The sequence below is a fragment of the Candoia aspera genome, chromosome 12 (assembly GCF_035149785.1).
Source record: "Candoia aspera isolate rCanAsp1 chromosome 12, rCanAsp1.hap2, whole genome shotgun sequence".
Lineage (NCBI taxonomy): Eukaryota > Metazoa > Chordata > Lepidosauria > Squamata > Boidae > Candoia > Candoia aspera.
Genome location: NC_086164.1, coordinates 9,761,146 through 9,779,952, shown reverse-complemented (window position 1 = coordinate 9,779,952; position 18,807 = coordinate 9,761,146).

The window sequence follows — 18,807 nt, the reverse complement described above, 5'->3', positions numbered from 1 at the left end:
AAATGGATAGCTTTGTATCTTGAAGTTTTACTGCTTCTCTTTTTATGTTCTTTCTTTACAAAGGCAGAGAAGCACCACTTTGTTCCCCAGATTCCAAAGGCAGCATTTGCACAAAGAGATTAGATTGCAGAAAGGCTAAAGCTGGTGTGATGTTAAGCCACATCAGCCCCCCAAATCTGCCATGTTCAGAGAATTTCTACCTGTCAGGAAATCTTTATTGAAATTCTCTATAATTGGTCTCTTAATTACCTTTGACCACCTTGTTAGGCCCTGAATTAAAAGACCTTGTTTTAAAGTGAGAAACCAGCTTGGTTAGAAGAGCAGGGGGAGGAAAAAGGTTTTTTTAAAAAAAAAAATAATAAAGGTAGCAAGTTAAATTGGCATGCATCAACATTATTTATTGACTATCTCACAATTCTGATGAAAAGAGTCACACTTGCAAATCACTTGGAGCAACAGAACAATACTACTTAAAAAGATAAGAGACACATATTTAATTTGGAGATGGGAAAAGGAAGTGCCTGTCTTGTCCTTTTGACTACAGTGGCAATCTTTGGGAATCACCTTAGGAACCTTCTGTTTGTGAAGATGGCACTCTTAATACGTATGCAGGTAGTGCTTAACGATTGTGGACAGTTTGTTCAGAAAAGTCTAAATGAAAAGCAATAACATATGAAAAAAAATGGAAGAAGTAGATAGAAACCAAATAACCCTCTTTATTACAATAGAGAATGATGAGCGCTTTTTTTTTCCCTTCTGGAAGCTAGATGATGCATTTAACTTTTGTGAACCAGATATGAGCTGCATGAGTCAGACAGTGATGCAACCCATGTAAAGCTTTGACACATAAATGGCAAGAAGACATTTTCTGATACATTCACATACACACACCATGATTTTTTTTTTTCCAAGGAACTGGAATCATTTTAAAACAAGTATTTATTGTTTATACTACACTGATACAGTGGTCCTTGCTTTTCTTTTTTTAACAACAGATATTGAAAGGACTCATAGAGATCATAAAAAATAGGACAAGGGGGCTGACTATGGCTTGAAGGTCCACAAGTTGTTCAAAGTTTCACTTGAGCCTTGAAGAATCTGAAAGATGGAAGAATCAGAATAGCCAAGGGGATATATGTCTCCACTCAGCCCAGACTTAAATATAGACTTAAACACAAGACATAATCACATGATTATGATGATACATGATGAAGAACTACCTTAAGATCTTTAAAAGAGTGTTAATTGAACTCATGGAGGATAAGACTACCAATGGGAATCACTTATGCTGAGTGCAGATCACTTCTGACTATTGAAAAGTTGGTTTCTTGATATCAGTTGTTGTGAACATGAATTGGAGACATTATTACTCTTACACCCCCATGAGTAAGAGAAGGGCCAATCTCAATGGCTGGTTTTTTGATGGCACCATCACAGCTACTATCTTGACTTTGTTGATCATACCCTAAGGATACTCATGATACAGTAGTTCTTCTTTCTGATAAAAGCACAATTAGCACATTTCTTTATAAATGGAAAGATTGATAGGAATGTACACTCAAGCGGCAAACTTGGAATGCTGTTTTGCAGACGCTTGGATACCTGTTCACGTTTTACTTTTATTTTGGTCCCCTAATGCCTTTCAAAATAGAAGATCATTTTGAAATCATTCTCAGGGACGAAGCATGGCATTCTTGCACTTCACGGGAGTGGATGAATGTCCTGTTTGTCATTGCACAATCATCTCCCTAGCAGTCTGCATAAATCTCTGCCTACCTATGTTTTCATTAAATCCTAAGAACCTTAAATCCTCCCCCCTCCCTGGCTTTTCGAGATAAGGGAATATAGCCAACCCAGGCATCTTCAGAGTGATAGAAACTTGTTTCCCAGAACAAATAAACAAACAGCAATGGCAGTAAAAGCATTGTCCACCACGTCCAGCAAGAATGTAAACTCGGAAACACCACCAAGAGAAATGTGAAAGACGTTCTCAAGCATCCTTGAGAACAATAAGGAAGAGCAGAAATCCCTTTCTCAGGGGAAGAAAACTCTGAGAAATTGTAAGGCAGGTTTCACTGGTCATTAATTAAAATCCTCTATGCCCTGACAAATCTCAGTGTTCTTATATGAGATCATCAACTTCCTAAGTTGTTTAGCAGTGTTGTAAGATTCTGGGCTCTTTGGTATGCAGGGATAGAAACTAAGGGATTTCTCCCACATAACAGAACTCACAAGTTTTAGCTCCGTTGAAGAGGGAAGGGAAGAGTTGGGTAATATAAAATTATATATAATTATATAATTATATAATTATATATTATATATAATAATAATTTTTCTCTTACTGATGTATGTTGAAATGAGTAGGGAAAAAAATCCATTATGCATTGGGCTCTTGTCGTGCACACTGGATTTGACAATCCTGACTTCATATGTACCATATTGATACCATAAGCAGAAGCTATCATTATAAAACCCAATGCCCAACTGACTGCAGAATGAGGCCTTTCATCTCATTGATTGCAGTGCAAATCAAATTAAAAAGTGTTTGCTTACCTAATGTCAATTATTTCTACCAGCCCAGGAAGTTTGGGCAGAGTGGATATATTCTAGGTCCCCTCTATTAAACATTGTCATTTTGCAGGACCAAGGAAGTGTGCCTTCTCTGTCATGGCCCCCACCCTTTGAAACAGCATCCCCCCAGAGAGACAGATGGCACCCACTCTCCTGGGGTTTTAGAAGGCTCTTCAGACCTGCATCTAGTTCCAGCCTAGGGTTAATGCGTTTGTGGGGCCCCTTCCATGTTTTATGCTTATTGTTATGGTTGTTTTAGCCTGGGCTGACAGTGATGTTTTATGTTGTTAACTGTTTTTACTGCTTCTTTAGATTTTGTAAGCCACTTCTGCTGGAGTGGGTGGCCATAACAAATTTAAAATAATTCATAATAATAATAATAATAATAATGACAACAACAAGAACAACATTTCTTACTTCTTGCAGAAGCTATTTATTCTCTTTTTAGAGAAAATATAAGGAAAGAGGGGAAAAAACCCATAGGCCATTTTTTAGCCCTTACTTAATTTTACATGTTATCTTTGGATAAAAGCTGGCACACTTCATTAAAAAGACTATTCTGCAGGGCAAAAACCATAATTTACTATCTGAGAACATGCTTTGCCTTAAGTTTTGCCTCCAATGTTGGTAGTTCATAGGATCCTGTCGGGAATTTTGTTAACCCCAATAACTGCACATCAATAGCTGAAAAGAGTGTCAGAAGCTACTTTCTGTGTTGAAGGCTGTGGCCACAGGATGTTCTCACTCAAGAGAAGACTAAATTTGCAAGCAAGCAAGCAAACTCTTTTATCAAGTTCCTTACAGACCTCATCTGCATATCATCCTTTATACCTTATTAAGAACAAACAGTCAGTGATTGTCAAACAGTAATTGGTTGATTACTGGGAAACTTTGTCCTTGAGCAGGCACAGCTATCACAAACTGTTCTTTTCTCTGGAAATCACCCCCCCCCCAAAAAAAGGCCAGTTTCTACTTCCTTCTAGTTTGTATATCTTATCTGCCACTGTCCTCCCTCCCAATATACTGGTTGTGCACCTTATCTGCATTTGCGTTAGCTTCCAGCAAACTCTCTCTGGAAAGATCTAAAAGGCTTCTAACCTGTTCTAAAAGTACTCTAAGATGACTTCAACCACGCCTGTTCATTCCTGCTAATTCTGGACTTCTGCAATTACCTGTATCAGGGATGAAAAATAAATTCTACTTCAGCTTTGGAATGCCACTGCCATCAGATAAAGAGATCTCAGCTAGATATATTGCACCCTAGAATCTCTCCCACCAGCTTGGAATTTTATACCCTCTTGGATTTTATATTTATTTATTGCATTTTATAATAATTGTAATGTGCTTGATCTTCATGAGATTTTAACGTTTATGATTGTAGTTTGATTTTATTGTAAACCGCCCAGAGTCCCTCTTTTGGGGGAGATGGGCAGTAATTAAATTTGAATAATAAGTAATAAATAAAAATATTGGTTGAGCTGATAGCGGTGGGTAGACATTAAGTGACTGTATGGAAGAGGGGAAAGTTCCATGTATTTGTTCTCAGCAATACAGAACTATAGTAATGGGACAGTTGAGGTCCAAGAGAGGGCAGCCAGAAAGTCCTCTTTTAATATTAGGGAGCTATTGCAACCAATGGCACCACACAGGATGGGCATGGTAATATACACCTATTGCCAGAATGGTGAGTCCAAGTTTTATTGTCCCATCTTCCCCTCTTTTTGGTGTGGCTCAGGTAGAACTGCCAATCTTAGACTGCAGACTTTTGAATAGCCAGTGGATGATGGCAAAGAATTAGATTTTTCTCTTTGCTGCTGTCTAGTGCTGTCTAGTCTTTTTCAGCCCAGATCTGATAGCTGTTGCTACACTGAGATTAATATTCACTTCATATTGACTTCAGAACATCCTATGCCTATATGTGTGTGTGTGTGTGTGTATACATACACACACATACACACACACACACAAACATGTACATACACATATACATATAAATATATATTCCTCTTTCTCTCTCATTGACCATTGAAGTCAATGACCCCACCAAAATAATTTTAGGATGTGTTACTGATTTGGTTTTCAGACTTGAATGGAACATAGCAATCCATCTGATCATTTCAAACACTGAATCATATTTTGGAGGGGGGACTATTTATGGGATCATTGCTTCAACCTAAAAAAAGCCCTGCTTTGTCTTCTTAGCTCTAGAGAAGAAACCCATCCTAGGTTCTCCTTGGCTGTAGGATAAGCTTTGAACACAGTCCTTAAGAGACTTCTCTTCATTTGGAGAATCCACATCCCCTATCACTTAAATTCTCTATCACTACTATTCCTCACAAGTAGCCTAAAGCTAAGCTCAGAGCAGAAAGTATAGCATTTATTCGGCAACTGATAGTGCTCCATCTCAGGGAGAAATGCAAAATATGAGCCATCAGAACCAAAGAACCTGATTTTGTGATAGTTGAATGTCAACAATGCAATTTCTGCCTGTTGTCTCAGTAACCCACATTTCTGCCCTTCTAGGCAGTCCCCTGACTCCACAATAAATATTTCTCTACTAGTAGCAGCCATTGGTCAAACCCCTTCCTAAGGCCTCCATTCTTTTTTCCACCATTTTTCATGATCAGAGGAATATGCGTAGGGGCAATATGCTTCTGTAGGGAGAGAAACAACCCACTTCAACAAATGGCAATAAATCATCACAAGGTACTTGAGCAGCACGTGTCTTTGTCCGGTCATGGCTGCAGATTTCCATGAACAAATTTCAGCTAAGCATTCTGACTGATAAATGCATGGGCATAAAGTATAAATCTCTCATACTGAAAGCCTATCTTGTCAAACACTTCCATTTATTGCCTGCATACTGCAGTCACTGCACAATGCTGTATCCACTTAGCATAACAATTCCATATTTCAAATCCAACTGTAGGTAATGCTAATTACAAGCAGATGCCCAACAGTATTCACATTTACCATATCGGTGAACATAATATAGAATTATCCACAAATGTTAGTGCACCTATTGCTTATTAATGAACGCAACACACATTCTATTCAATATGTGAGGGGACATGTTTTCATCCAGCTTTCAAAGATTCTGAATAACCTCACCTATAAAAGCCAGCTGTACGGATATTTTCAGTTGACAGAACTGCAAAAACTCTGCTTGGGAGATGGTAAGGTGGAGTTGGCAGGAATGAACTGTATTTAAACTGCAGGAAGGAACTAAAATGTACCAATGTTTTCTATAGTATCATAGACACAGAAAGAGGCAAATTCTTTTAGCAGCCAAGCTTGATCTACCGTTCTCCTCCTTTACTCTAGAGTCAAATGGATTAGGCAGGATGCTGGTCCAGCATTAATAAGTTCAGCTCTTTCTAGGAAGAGATGGCACCATTGCTGGATTGAAATCCCACACAGATGTCACCATGGAGTGGGGATATGGGAAATTCATGGGGTGTTTGCTCTTAACTTGCTAAGCTATAAACCTGGGTTTAACAAAACACGGTATGCCTGCATAATTTGCTATGCCTAAACAAATCATATAATGCCTTAATGCAGGTATTCTCAAATGTGGAGATACCACGACCCCCTAAAATAATGAATGAATTTTTGCACATGGATGAAACACATGGTTTATTTGGGATTAGGGTTGGGTAAGACATAAACCATCCATTTTCTAAATGTTATGAAACCTAAATCAGATTTTTGTGACTTTAGGCTTTTATCCAATGTGGTCATGTTTAGTTTTTCTCCCAATAAAATCTTTTATTTATTTATTTATTTATTTTGAAAGACTAGAAATTAAAAAGCAGAAGGAGGAGGGGGAGAGGGAGGGGGAAGAGGAGGAAGAGGTACAAATACTGAACTTCACTAACTCATGAACACTAACACTAATGAGCTTTCTACAGACAATCCAAAGATTACATAGACATCAGGTGATACATTGTTCTGACAAATAGCTAGACCCACAGAGTTACCCATTTCTTAAAACTTCATCTAGACATTGTTCCCCATTTTGCCTGCTTTGGGCTTGCTCAGTCACAGTGGGAGTGAGTTCTTACCTTGCCTGCACATGCCTAATCATGCTTTTTAAAAAAAGAGTTATGATCCTCCCTCTAGGTTGCTTGTGATGCTGTGGGATTCAGGGTGTTGCATCAATAGTTAGATCCTCTTTTCTAGTTTCTCAGGTATTCTGGCAGGCACACTAACTGCAGGCCAAGGAGCCACAGTTTGAGACAGATTTAGGATTAGATCTGCAGTCTTCCAGGAAATAAATATTTGCAACTAGTTCCCTTCTCCAAGGAAGCATCATCAGGACCAAAAATAAATATTTTGAGCAATGGGAAGGATGGCAAATCCTCATCACCAGCCTTTCAGTTGCCAGGTCATGAATAAATTAAATGAATTAGCAACAGCATGATCCTAGGGGCCATCAGACATTTTGGATGGTTGTAAGGAGTAGGTTATATTAATTTTTACTATTCTCCACCTTGAGTTCTGAGGATGAAAAGGGAGAATACAAAGTTCAGTCCTGAGACACTGAAAATCCATAAAGGGTTGGGATAGAGCAGGGACATATAACTCCTTAAATTCCCAGCAGCCTAGGATTTTTATGGCCTGCATCCACATGTTTGTCTCCATCTGAAGGTGGGTATGCTGTATAAATAGTTAAATTAATCTCACTTTGCTGGCCTTGTCTTGCTCTTTTACTGCTGTGTTTCACCTAAACTAAAATTCCTAGTTAAAGAAGGTTTTGTTTGGGTAAAGTGTTGAAAGAAAGCAGATTTGGGATAAAACTCAAGGAATTTCTCAGAGGATTTTGCTTGACATCAGGGGTGTGTGTGTTTGTGCGTGTGTGTGTGTGGTGGAAACCAAGTTAGAACAATCTAAAAGCATTTCTATTTAAAGGCCTAGAAAGCCATCAAATAGTGAGCATATGACATTGTGCCAGAACAAAAGGATGAATCTGTGACCAAGAATAGATGGTCACAAGATCTTCTGGCACAATTGCTTGAAGTACTTATTATGAGTGGAAATTACATAGAGGAGACCCAGTTGCTATATGCCATTGTTGTTCAGTCAGGCAGCTGTGGGACCAGCATGGACAGTAATGACACAGAATCTTAAGAAGACATGGGAAGTTATCTTAAATGATTATATTTAATGGATATTTATGACATCAGTTTCTGACATGCCATCTGTAGGCACTACAATGAGTGCAAATAAGTGGTTCAGAAAATGCAGGTACAAAGAAAAGATTACAATAGATTATTCCTTCAGCACAAGGTGGAGGATGCAAATAAGATAAGAAATCACAAACCTACTCATTGTAGCCAAAGTTATCCATAATATTTATTTCTTCCTCATCTAATTTCCTAGCAATGGGTTGGTTTGGACATCAGGATAGGAGGGGACGCAATTTCCTTGTAAATCATGGGAATAAATTACCTAAAGATGTCACCTTTAAAAAAACATATATAAATATTGAACCAATTATAGTATGGCTTAGCACAAAAGAATCTGGGAAACAGCAAAATGGGCAAAATTAATCATAGATACATTTGACCCAGAATGCTTGTAATGAATATTTAACACTCTTTTTGGAGTGGGGAGGCAAGTGACAAGGAAGAAATAAGTGGTTATACAAAAAAAGCACAAACTGGAAAGAAAATATTTCCTTTCCTATAATGAATTTCAGCTTAGAAGAGTCATTACAGGCTCACCGTTATGGGACTGGAGTCATTATTTGCTAGTCTTTTTTGTGGGGGTGGGCTCGTGTTCAACACAAAGATTTGTTCACTGGTTTATTTGACTTTATTTTGTTCTATTTTTCTTGAAGCAGGCTGCTGAAGGTTAGGCTTGGCCTTCAGCACTCTGGGAATGGGGGGCTAGTACTCCAAAAATAGTGGGTGGGGCCTGGAGAAAAGTTAAAATGTAAACAAGTACAGGGTAAAAAGATGGCAGTGCTCTCATTGTGGAAGAAAAATATCTCATATTCCTCACCAAAGAATCCAGAACTGAAGGGGAAACAAGGATTTAGTTCTTGATGTACAGGAATTGTGGTCAGTTTCTATTAGCAGGATCCATATACATACTGTTCCTACTGGGAGTTAATTTGTGTAGGACTAAATTTTGTCTGAACCCTGCACTAAGAAGAAGCTTACAGGTGCTTTTTATACAAAAAGGTTTTCAATCAGGGAGGTCTGAAATCTCACGGATAGTTTCTAAAGTTTGCACTCTTGTTCTCTCAGGTAGGAAACCATTAATTTATGGCACTGGCAATTTTTAATGGCTGAAATCCGCAGCTATATGTCTCTGTTGTCACATGAGAGACATTCGTGTGAGCATTAAAACTCAGATGGATAACCCAAATTTCCTTTTACCGCTGTGAGTAGAAATCTGTGCAAAACTGTAGATTTAAATTCAAGCACAACATGTAAGTTAGCTACTTGAAATCTTGTGAATACTACTTCAGATGGTATTTCATGTGCAAAACTTCCCATTCTATATATAGGATTGCACTGGAAAGCTCCATTTTTCCTCCATGATCACTTTTGACCATTGCAGGGGTGTTTCCCCCTGCAGAAGTAAATATTTCAGAACAAGCTAAAACTTGTTGCATTCTGGCTCTCTTGATAGGCTTTGAGTGAAGGTCTACAGCAGAGTTTTTGATACAGAATACTCTACTGTAAGGTTTCTCAACCAGGCTTCTGTGGAACCCACAGGTTCTGCGAGAGGTCACTAGGGCTTCCCTGGGAGATCACAATTTATTTAAAAAAATATTTCAAATTCCGGCAACTTCACACAAAAGAGGTAAGTTTCATTCTTTATTTTTAGTTTCAGAACACTGCTAATGCATATATACAGGCTTACACATAAAACTAATATAATAATTTTGTAACTAGTGGACTCTATTTGAGCCTGAATGTGCAGGGGTTCCCCGAGGCCTGAAAAATATTTCAAGGGTTCCTCCAGGGTCAAAAGGTTGAGAAAGGCTGTTCTACTGAATGGTGTCCTAATCTGTTGAAAAAAGATACTTTCTTCATTCCAAGTTGTTATCTACCAGCTGAAATAAGATCTGTTGGGTTTATGTTACCTGATGAACATGAGAGGGCCTGAGTGGAGTTACACTGATAAATGATTATTAGTTGGAAGAGTCCTAAAGTGTCTCAGGGCAAGTCTGGAGAAGATTTCCAAGGAGAGTTGCAAGTTTGGATGTAGCCGAGCCCAAAAAGAAAAGGACATTTTCTATTTTCTGAAAATGGATTATTAGAAGATAAAGTGATGGAAGATAAGAGGTTCTATCAGCCACAGAGTATGGAAGCCAGTGCCAATCTGAAAGAGAGAGAATTCCATCCAGTACCCTTAGCTGTTATTTATTTCTCAGTAGAAAGTAGTGTACTGTATTTAGAAATAGCCATGTGTATGTACATTAGGTTTCCCTTGACATTAAGTCCAGTCGTGTCTGACTCTAGGGGGTGGTGCTCATCTCTGTTTCAAAGCCGAAGAGCCGGCGTTTGTCTGTAGACACTTCCGTGGTCACGTGGCCGGCATGACTAAACGGAACGCTGTTACCTGCCCGCTGAAGCAGTACCTATTAGTCTACTCACATTGGCATGTTTTCGAACTGCTAGGTTGGCAGGAGCTGGGACTAGCAACGGGAGCTCACCCCGTCACGCGGATTCGAACCACTGACCTTCCGATCGGCAAGCTCAGCAGCTCAGCAGTTTAACCTGCAGTGCCACCGCGTCCCGTGTATGTACATATCAGACCAATATTATAGTGTGTGTGTAGGTGTGTGTATGTATGTGTGTATGTATGCATGTGTGTATGTATGTATTATATATGTGTGTGTGTGTTTGTGTGTGTATACACATACATCATGTATATATAATATTTAAGACACATAATATTCAGCAGAGGGGGAAAAATGTTCAAATGCCATTAGGTTATCTTCCCAAGCAGGCACAGAAATTGGGGAGCAGGCAAAGAAATGCAATGATCTAAGTTGTAAATTATACTTGCAAAGCTTGGCTGAAAGTGAAAGTTGATGTTTGCATTAATAAAATGGGGGGGAGCCTAAGAGGAATTTGCACTGTATTTTTCATCAGATCCTGTGAACTCACAAAAACCCACAATGAGGATATTTCACAGGTTATAAAACCTCTATCCTTGAGCCAGATGGCCTCATGGATTACTTTTAGTGCTTGCAGATTTCACTTTATATTTGTGATACATGAGAAATAAATCTGAGCACACAATGTAAAAAGCTAAAATTCACTCAGAGTTGGTTTAATTAGATTGTAGGAAACATAAAGGTGAAGGGATATATGTCTGACCTTGGGACTAGAGAAGGAATAAGTGATCTGTTAAGGAGAAACTTTAAGAAAAGATTACTTAGTCCTGAGAACGAGGAAAGTGTGAGAAAATAACAGTTTGCTCCCCGATCAAAGCTTCCCAGAACATCTGATTGGACTCACGTGCATGAATGAAGTCAACACATGTCGAGACCTGCGAGTTGGTACAAGGGGAGGGGGAACATTCAGGAGTGAGAAGACATCATGTTTGGACTATCTCTCACACCCAAGGTCAACTGGCTGAGCCATTGAAGACACCTGCAGGGAGTCGAAAGACTGGCACAAACTGATGAAAGTGGGAATGCATACCAGGGCGAGGGAGGGGGAATCATGTACTCATTGGGTTGTTTAAGTTAGGGAAGATGCGGGAACTTTCACTCACTACTTTTTTGCCATTCTGTACACTTCTTCCATTAAAGAGATTTCTACATGAATTGGATTTAATGATGATAGAGTGCTGCAGTCCTTACACATGCCTTTATTTTATTTTGTGTAAGACAAAGGCAGAGAGAAATTTGGACAGGCTTTCTAGATTCTGATATTCCACCCTGAAATATAACCCTGGCCATGCCTGTTTGTCAACCTTACGTACCTCAAAGGGCTGACATTAAGAGAAAGGTTGCCACTAACAGTCAAAAGGTTTCCCCTTGACCCTGGATAGAAAATTGATTTTAGCAACTTCTAAACCATGGCTAAAATAAACTTTCAAGGAAGAGCCCTCCATTTTTCCTGTTATACTCAATCACATTTCTGTAGACACTTAATCAGAGCTTTAATTACCATCTTAGAAGGGTGTGGTCTTTCGTTGTTATATTTCTGAGTTCCAAATTTTCAGTCTGTTGAGCTAGTTACTTTATGGCCCGTCTTGACAATGTGTTATCACATAGTTTAAAAACAGCTTAGCTTTTAAAAATTTAGAAGTTTTTTTAAAAATTAAAGTTGCAACGATGAGGATCTAGAAGAGATGACAACTTCTACTCTGCCCTGGAATGAAAGCTCCATTTTCCCCTCAAATTGTAGATATTTGGAGTCCCAACTCAATCAGATCCACAGTGGGATCTGATAATAAACCATATTTTCTCCATCTCAGAATCTGAACTCATATGGAATAAGATTGTGCTAATGGCACCTTGCCAAGGTGAACAAGATTGCTTAAGAAAACAGATTTTTGTGGGGAGGGGGTCCCTCCCTGTTCACAGTGGAAATGTGCCAATAAGTCTTGAATTTATCATTGGGATAGAACTAAGGGAAGAAAGACAGAGAGATAGTTTGTTGTTGTTATAAACCAATGATGGAACACAGCAGAAATAAGTTTTCAGAGTCATGTAATGTCAGTCATAGTTGTAATAGTATGTGGGGATGACCTTGGGAGACAGGGCAAAGAGATGCAGCCAAGGAAACAGTCAGATAAAAGGCAACTAAGCCTGCTGCAGGAATGTGGGTAGGGTAAGATGACCAGAAGATACCCTCCCTGGTTTCTTGGGCTGTAAAGGAGATGGGGGGAGAGATGTACTTTCAGACTTGCAAGATTCTGTTAATATAACCTTACAATAAAGTAGAATTAGCTCATCTGGCCTTGTTTCCAGTCTGGTCTATCTCACAAGGCTGACATATTTGTTGAGTGGCATGCTTACTGAAATGCCTTCTCATTTAAAATTTCCCTGACTTTTTGGTTGTGTATTAATGGGAAGTTCCCATTAATGGGAAAGGGAGGCACCATTTTAGAAACCCTTTTACCATAATCAGCCACAGCTTTCAGACTCCCATTCTAAACCAGTGGCAAAGCAGGGGTCCTCAGGTCATTGCCATGAATGCCCAAATGAGGGACAAGGTCACTGAGGAAGAGCAGGGAAATCCAGATTCATTTCTTCCCACCAGCCATGAAAGGCCATTAGTCTTTGGACTAATCACTCTTCCTCAGCCCAACCAATCTCATAGGGTTTGTGGTGATGGAGAAGATTGGAAAAGTCAGTGTTATATGTACAGCCTTGAATTCCTGGAAAAAAGTAGGATACAAACCCAGTAAAATATAGTAAATAAACACCTCATAGCAGTAACTGCCTCTTGATATTGGACATGTTGTAAGAATTGCAGCTCTAAGCTCTGCATAATTAGAGAAGGAGTAGGGGTGAAAAGTGACATTTTCTACAGGTTGAAAAGAATATATATATATATATATATATATATATATATATATATATATATATGTATAGTAACCTTTGTAGGCGAACCATGATTCAACTTGCACACAGGTTATGAAAGATTAAAAAGAAGAGAGAGAGAGTGAATATGCAGTATCAAAAAGAATTCCTTTCTACACAATGATATACAATTACGACATAGCAGCTAACAAGCTTTAGAAATAAGGAGCAATTATGTTTCCTAGCTTCTGTCTTAAAACCTTATTTCATAACCTTCTGAAAGGTAGCAGGCCTTCGTCCTCTAATTGGAATTTTTACAATGAAACGGTGGTTTCATGAACCATTACTGACTACTTACACAGTATAATCATGCGATTGCTGACATCTGAAGGAGGGGGGGGGGCGGATTGTTCAAAACTAATGATTAATTTAAGGCCTATTTTTAAATTACTCCCTGAGATACAATGAAGGAACAATGGACTCCCATCAGGATACAGTTCTGATGCATTGCATTTCCAACATCACGTTCAAATCAAAGACAGAAGGAAAGTTCTCAAAGACTGCCATGCAATCAAGAAAATGGGGGGGGGGGGGACCAACAAATTAATATGGCAAAGCTTTGATGTGAAAGTTACTTGAATGAATAAGTAGGTTAAAAACAAAATAAAATGCTACTTGTGTTGAGACCCATAAAGGCATTTTCAGGCACAGCTTGGGTTTGTATCTGTCCCATATGTTTGATATGGCACTTCTAATATAATGATTCTTAAAACCGATATCAACCTTAACTTTATCATCTCATAGAAAACCATGCCATATGAATCTCAGATCTGCACTTCTAATTCTAAAATTCTTTTATTTCTCAGCAAAAGCCAGACTTTCATCCAAACTAGGCTGCAAAATACAATTTCACATCAGGCAGTCCCAATCCTCCTAGTTCCTTTGTGTCTTGAAGTATTTTATATTTAACTCTTGGTTTTTTTCCCTTGCTATACAAACTTAGATATATCTTTCTGCCATTCTTTAAATGGTACAGCAGTTGTCTGAATAGGTATTGTTTGAAACAAAAACTTCATCCTTGGCAAAACATTTGTTTTTATCACTGAAATTCTTCATCATCTTCTTATTTGATGCCTTAATGTAATTATTCTGGTATAGCATACAATACATATTAGTCATAGTGATACCCAAATATTTCACTTTTTTCTCAGTCTTAAAACCAGTTTTTTTTCCCCCCAGCAATTCCATTTGCTTTTTGATATTCATATTCTTTGTTAACATCTTCACCTTTTGTTTATTAATTTTACAGCCAGCTAATACCCCAAGTCCATTAGTTTTTTCCATTAATATTTCTATTCCTTCCAGAAGATCTTGCAAAATTATCACCAGGTCATCAGCAAATGCCTGTAATTTATTAGTTTCTCTTTTAATCTTCACTCCAACAATTCCCTCATCTTGCCTTATATCTCTATTCAATACTTCCAAAGATAAAATAAATAGCAATGGTGATAAGGGGCATCCTTGTCTAGTCCCTTTCTTATCTCACAAGGTTTTGTTAATTCTCCATTCACAATTATCTGTGCCTTTTGTGAAGAGTAAATTGATTTTACTGATCTGATAAAATTCTCACCAAAGTTCATATCCTCCAAAATTTTTGACAAAAAACTCCAGTTCAAATTGTCAAAGGCTTTTTCTGCATCAAGAAAAATCAGTCCTGCTTGTTTTTCATTATGTTGTTCCAAGTATTCCAAAATATCCAATACATTTCTAATATTGTCCCTCATCCATCTTTTAGGTAAAAGTCCACACTGATCTTTATGAATAAAGTCCTGTAAAACCATCCTCATCGTCTCAGCTAAAAACATTGTAAATAACATAATCATCATTCAGTAATGATATTGGGTGGTAATTTTTTAGTGTGGTCAAATCTTGACCTTCTTTAGGTATTAATGCTATATTAACCTCTGTCTAACTATCTGGTATCTTTCCAGTCTGTAAAATCGAGTTCGTCATGTATGCAACCAATTTTAATATATTAAGTCCATTAATTTATCCATAAGTCCTTTGTAAAAACTAACTTTGTCTTCATTTGGAGCGTAAGTTCACATTATGAAAGTCTTGGCCCCATGCAAATTAGCTTCCACTCCCACATATCTACCATAATCATCAGTCAATATTAGTTCTGGTTGTAATTAGAGATTTATATGCAAAACAACTCCATTTCTTTTTTTAACTCCTGCTGAAATAAATTCTTCACCCAACTTTTTGCACATCAAGTATTGTATATCCTTTTTTCTAATATGTGTTTCTTGCAGACAGACTATATCTTGTTTCAATTTTTTAAAACAGTGAAATAATGTTCTTCTTTTTTGAGGAGCATTTGCTCCACTTATATTCCATATTGGCATTTAAAATCCATATTTATGCCAAAATCCTAGAAAATTCAATACCTGTAACATCTAACATGTTAGTCTCCTCCTCAGTTTCAGACTCCAGAGTGCTAGGGCCCTTTATCATTTTCCATTTGCATTTCTTCCAGTTCCCTTTTAAACTTTTCTAAAAATTCTCTTGCTTTTTGGACTGTGTTCAGTCTGAACCTCTCCTTCCAATTTATCCCATCAAAATGGTATCTTTTTCTGTTTAAGTTAGTCAGTCAAAAAGAAATACTCTTTCCATTTGTGCAGTATTCTAACTGGAATTTCTTTAAGTACAATCAGATCTGCATTGTCAATCTTCAGTCTGGCTGATGCAAAACTTAATGTCTAGTCTTCTCTCTGACAAAGCGCACAAGAATATCCCTTGGTACTTTTCTTAACTTTGCAAACTGCATATTGATTTTATAAATGTTATCAGTTCTGCCTCCATATCATCTTCATCCCATTCCAGAAAGTTTGTTAAAGACTGAACAACCTTTTCTCTAGTGTCTACTCCAGGATCTTCCAGAACTTCTCTAAGTCTCAAGCAGAATTTCTTTTTTCCCTATTCCAGTAACATCAGATTGTCTAAGTCTTTTTCCACCTCTCTGTTTATTATTTCTGTTTTATTTTCTAAAATGTCCACTTCGTCTTTACAGGTAGTCTTCACTTAACAACCATTCATTTAGTGATGGTCCAGACTTACGATGGTGCTGAAAAAAACATCTTACGACCAGTCCTCACACTTACGACCCTTGCCCCATCCCTGTGGTCACATGATCATGATTTTGCTCTTGGCAACCAGTTCACATTTGTGACCATCACAGCATCACATGGCCCCCTGATCAACTTTTTCAGCTTTCCTGGTCAGTTTCTGGCAAGCAAAATCAATGGGGAACTGAATGATTTGCTTAACGACCATGTGGTTCAATTAGCAACTGCAGTGATTCGCTTCATGACCACCACAAAAAGGTTTGTAAAATCAGGTTGGTTTTGCTGAATGACCTCTTTGCTTAGCAACCAAAATTCCGGTCCCAATTGTGGTTGTTAAACAAGGACTACCTGTAATTTGTTTAACTTCTCCTGTAAGGTGCCCTATAGGCTTCCAAAAGAGAAACTTTTATAAGGTTTGATTGCCTGGACCCAATGAACATTTAGGAGCAAAATGCCATCACTACCTCTCAATAGAAGCAAAATTAACTATGAAGGAAAGCAACCTTGCTTGATTAAAATAGGTTCCAAGATAAAATACATGCATTTTCTGCTCAGGCTAGCACAGCAATCTATTTGCATGGATGGTGTTGCTGTTTTTGTTGATACGATAGCAGTTGGGTTCCTTATGTGTGTGTGTGTTTGGATGACTTAAGAATAACGCAATTGTGTCTAGGGAGAAGAAGAATCATAGCTTATATAGTCTGAGCATTGAACTAATAATTTAGTTGACCTCCCTGAACTACTGTCTAGCCACATGTAAAATTAGCTGCATAGAAGAAATCTAAACAATACGAATTTACTCTAGAAAATAAAGATTGATATTCACCCCTTCCATTATTACAGGAATGGGTATTAGAAAAAAGAGCCACCTAAGCTACAAAATAAATAATATATTCACTTTGCTGTTGTTGTTTAATGAATGCAATCAGGTTCCTAAGCCATTTTTAATATCTCTCATAGACACCATTCTATGTTCTTATATGCTACCTACCGCTTTCAAGAAAAATACAGAAGTGCTTCATGGAGACAATGCAAAGGAGGAGGATTTTCCATTAACTAGACATTTGTGTAATGATTCAACTGTAATCAGTATTCTGATGAATCCCAAATTTTCTTTAAAAACTTTTCAATATTCACTTAATGAGCAGATCAGTAAAGATGAACAAGCTTAGAAAGTACTTTGCTTATAACTAACCATGCTAGAAAATTGAGTCTGTCCCATAATCTTGTGCTTCTTCATCTGAATATTGAAAACCCGGCAGGAGAAGTTTCACTCCTTGCATTCAGAACATCTTGTATTTGGAGTGCTAGAGGCTCAGAAGGAGATTAATTCCATTGCCTTGCCGTTCTGAGTGGCATTGCCTTAAAAATGACCTTTGATTCCTCTAAGAAACAAGGCAGTTCTGTAGAGCTTCTATTGACCAAGCTTACACAGTCCAAAATTTTGCCAACCAGCAGAATTCTACTAGTCATTAAAAGCTAGCGCTACTATAAATATCTTGCTGTAGCATTTAGAATACACGGAGTTCTGGTCTTGATCTTCTAAGCCCAATCCATAAAATTCTTTCATTTGCAGAAACCATTGGAGGGTGCAACTTACCAGCTGAAGATTATGGTCCATGGGCTTGAACATTTTCCTGTGGTGTTCCAAAACAGTATCTTACTGAGCTACATGGACCAATGCATTCACTCAGTAGAAAGCAGCTTCCTACATTGCTGTCCATGGTGTTGTCAGCACTCCAGCCCTGGGCCCACTTGTTTGGACCATTGACCACAGGATTCTTGGTCTGTAAAGCATTGGCTCTAATTCAAGAGCAAAGAAATGCTCTGCACATAGAAGAACCCATATTTAGTCCTCAGCATCTCTACTTTAAAAGATTCAGGCAGCAGGCAATGGAAAATATATCCACTGAATAGCTACTGACAGTCAGAGTACATTGTTCCCCTCTATTCCTAATGTCCCACCTCCTAATGATACTGCTTTCAAATCACTGATTTCCTCATGAGGTGATTCAAGAATTTTTCTTAGGCCTGCTCTATTTCAACTGTCCAGCAAAGAATAGAATATTGTTCTCCGGATGTCATTAATACTGGAAAAACAGTGTTGGTTCCCAGCTGACCAGTTAACCAGTGCAGAAAGTCTGAGGTGACCCCTAGCTCCATGGATGATATTTTTCCCCCATAAGGGTGGGCAGCCAGTACCCATATCCTATGGGTACTGGCTGTCCACCCTTGTCTTAAAGGTAACAATTTCTTTGCCTCTCCTCTGAACATCTACGATATAATCACAACAATGATGAAAAAGAAAGAACTAGAATTTCAATATATTCATCTCAATTGTAAAAAGGGAGGGATTTGCAGAGAGTCAGATCAGCCAGGCAGAATTTGTACAGAATATATACCACAACTGTTTAACTATAGTGTATCTTCCCCCACCCCAGTATTAATATTTGCTGGATTTGGTATGACAAAACTCAAAGATGTATATATGTATTATCAATAACTAGTATATTTATTAAAATAATGTAGAATGTAGCTGAATCTATTCTGATATATGGTTCTTGCTGATATGAGGGGAATGACAAATGTACTTTTCAATGCTTTACC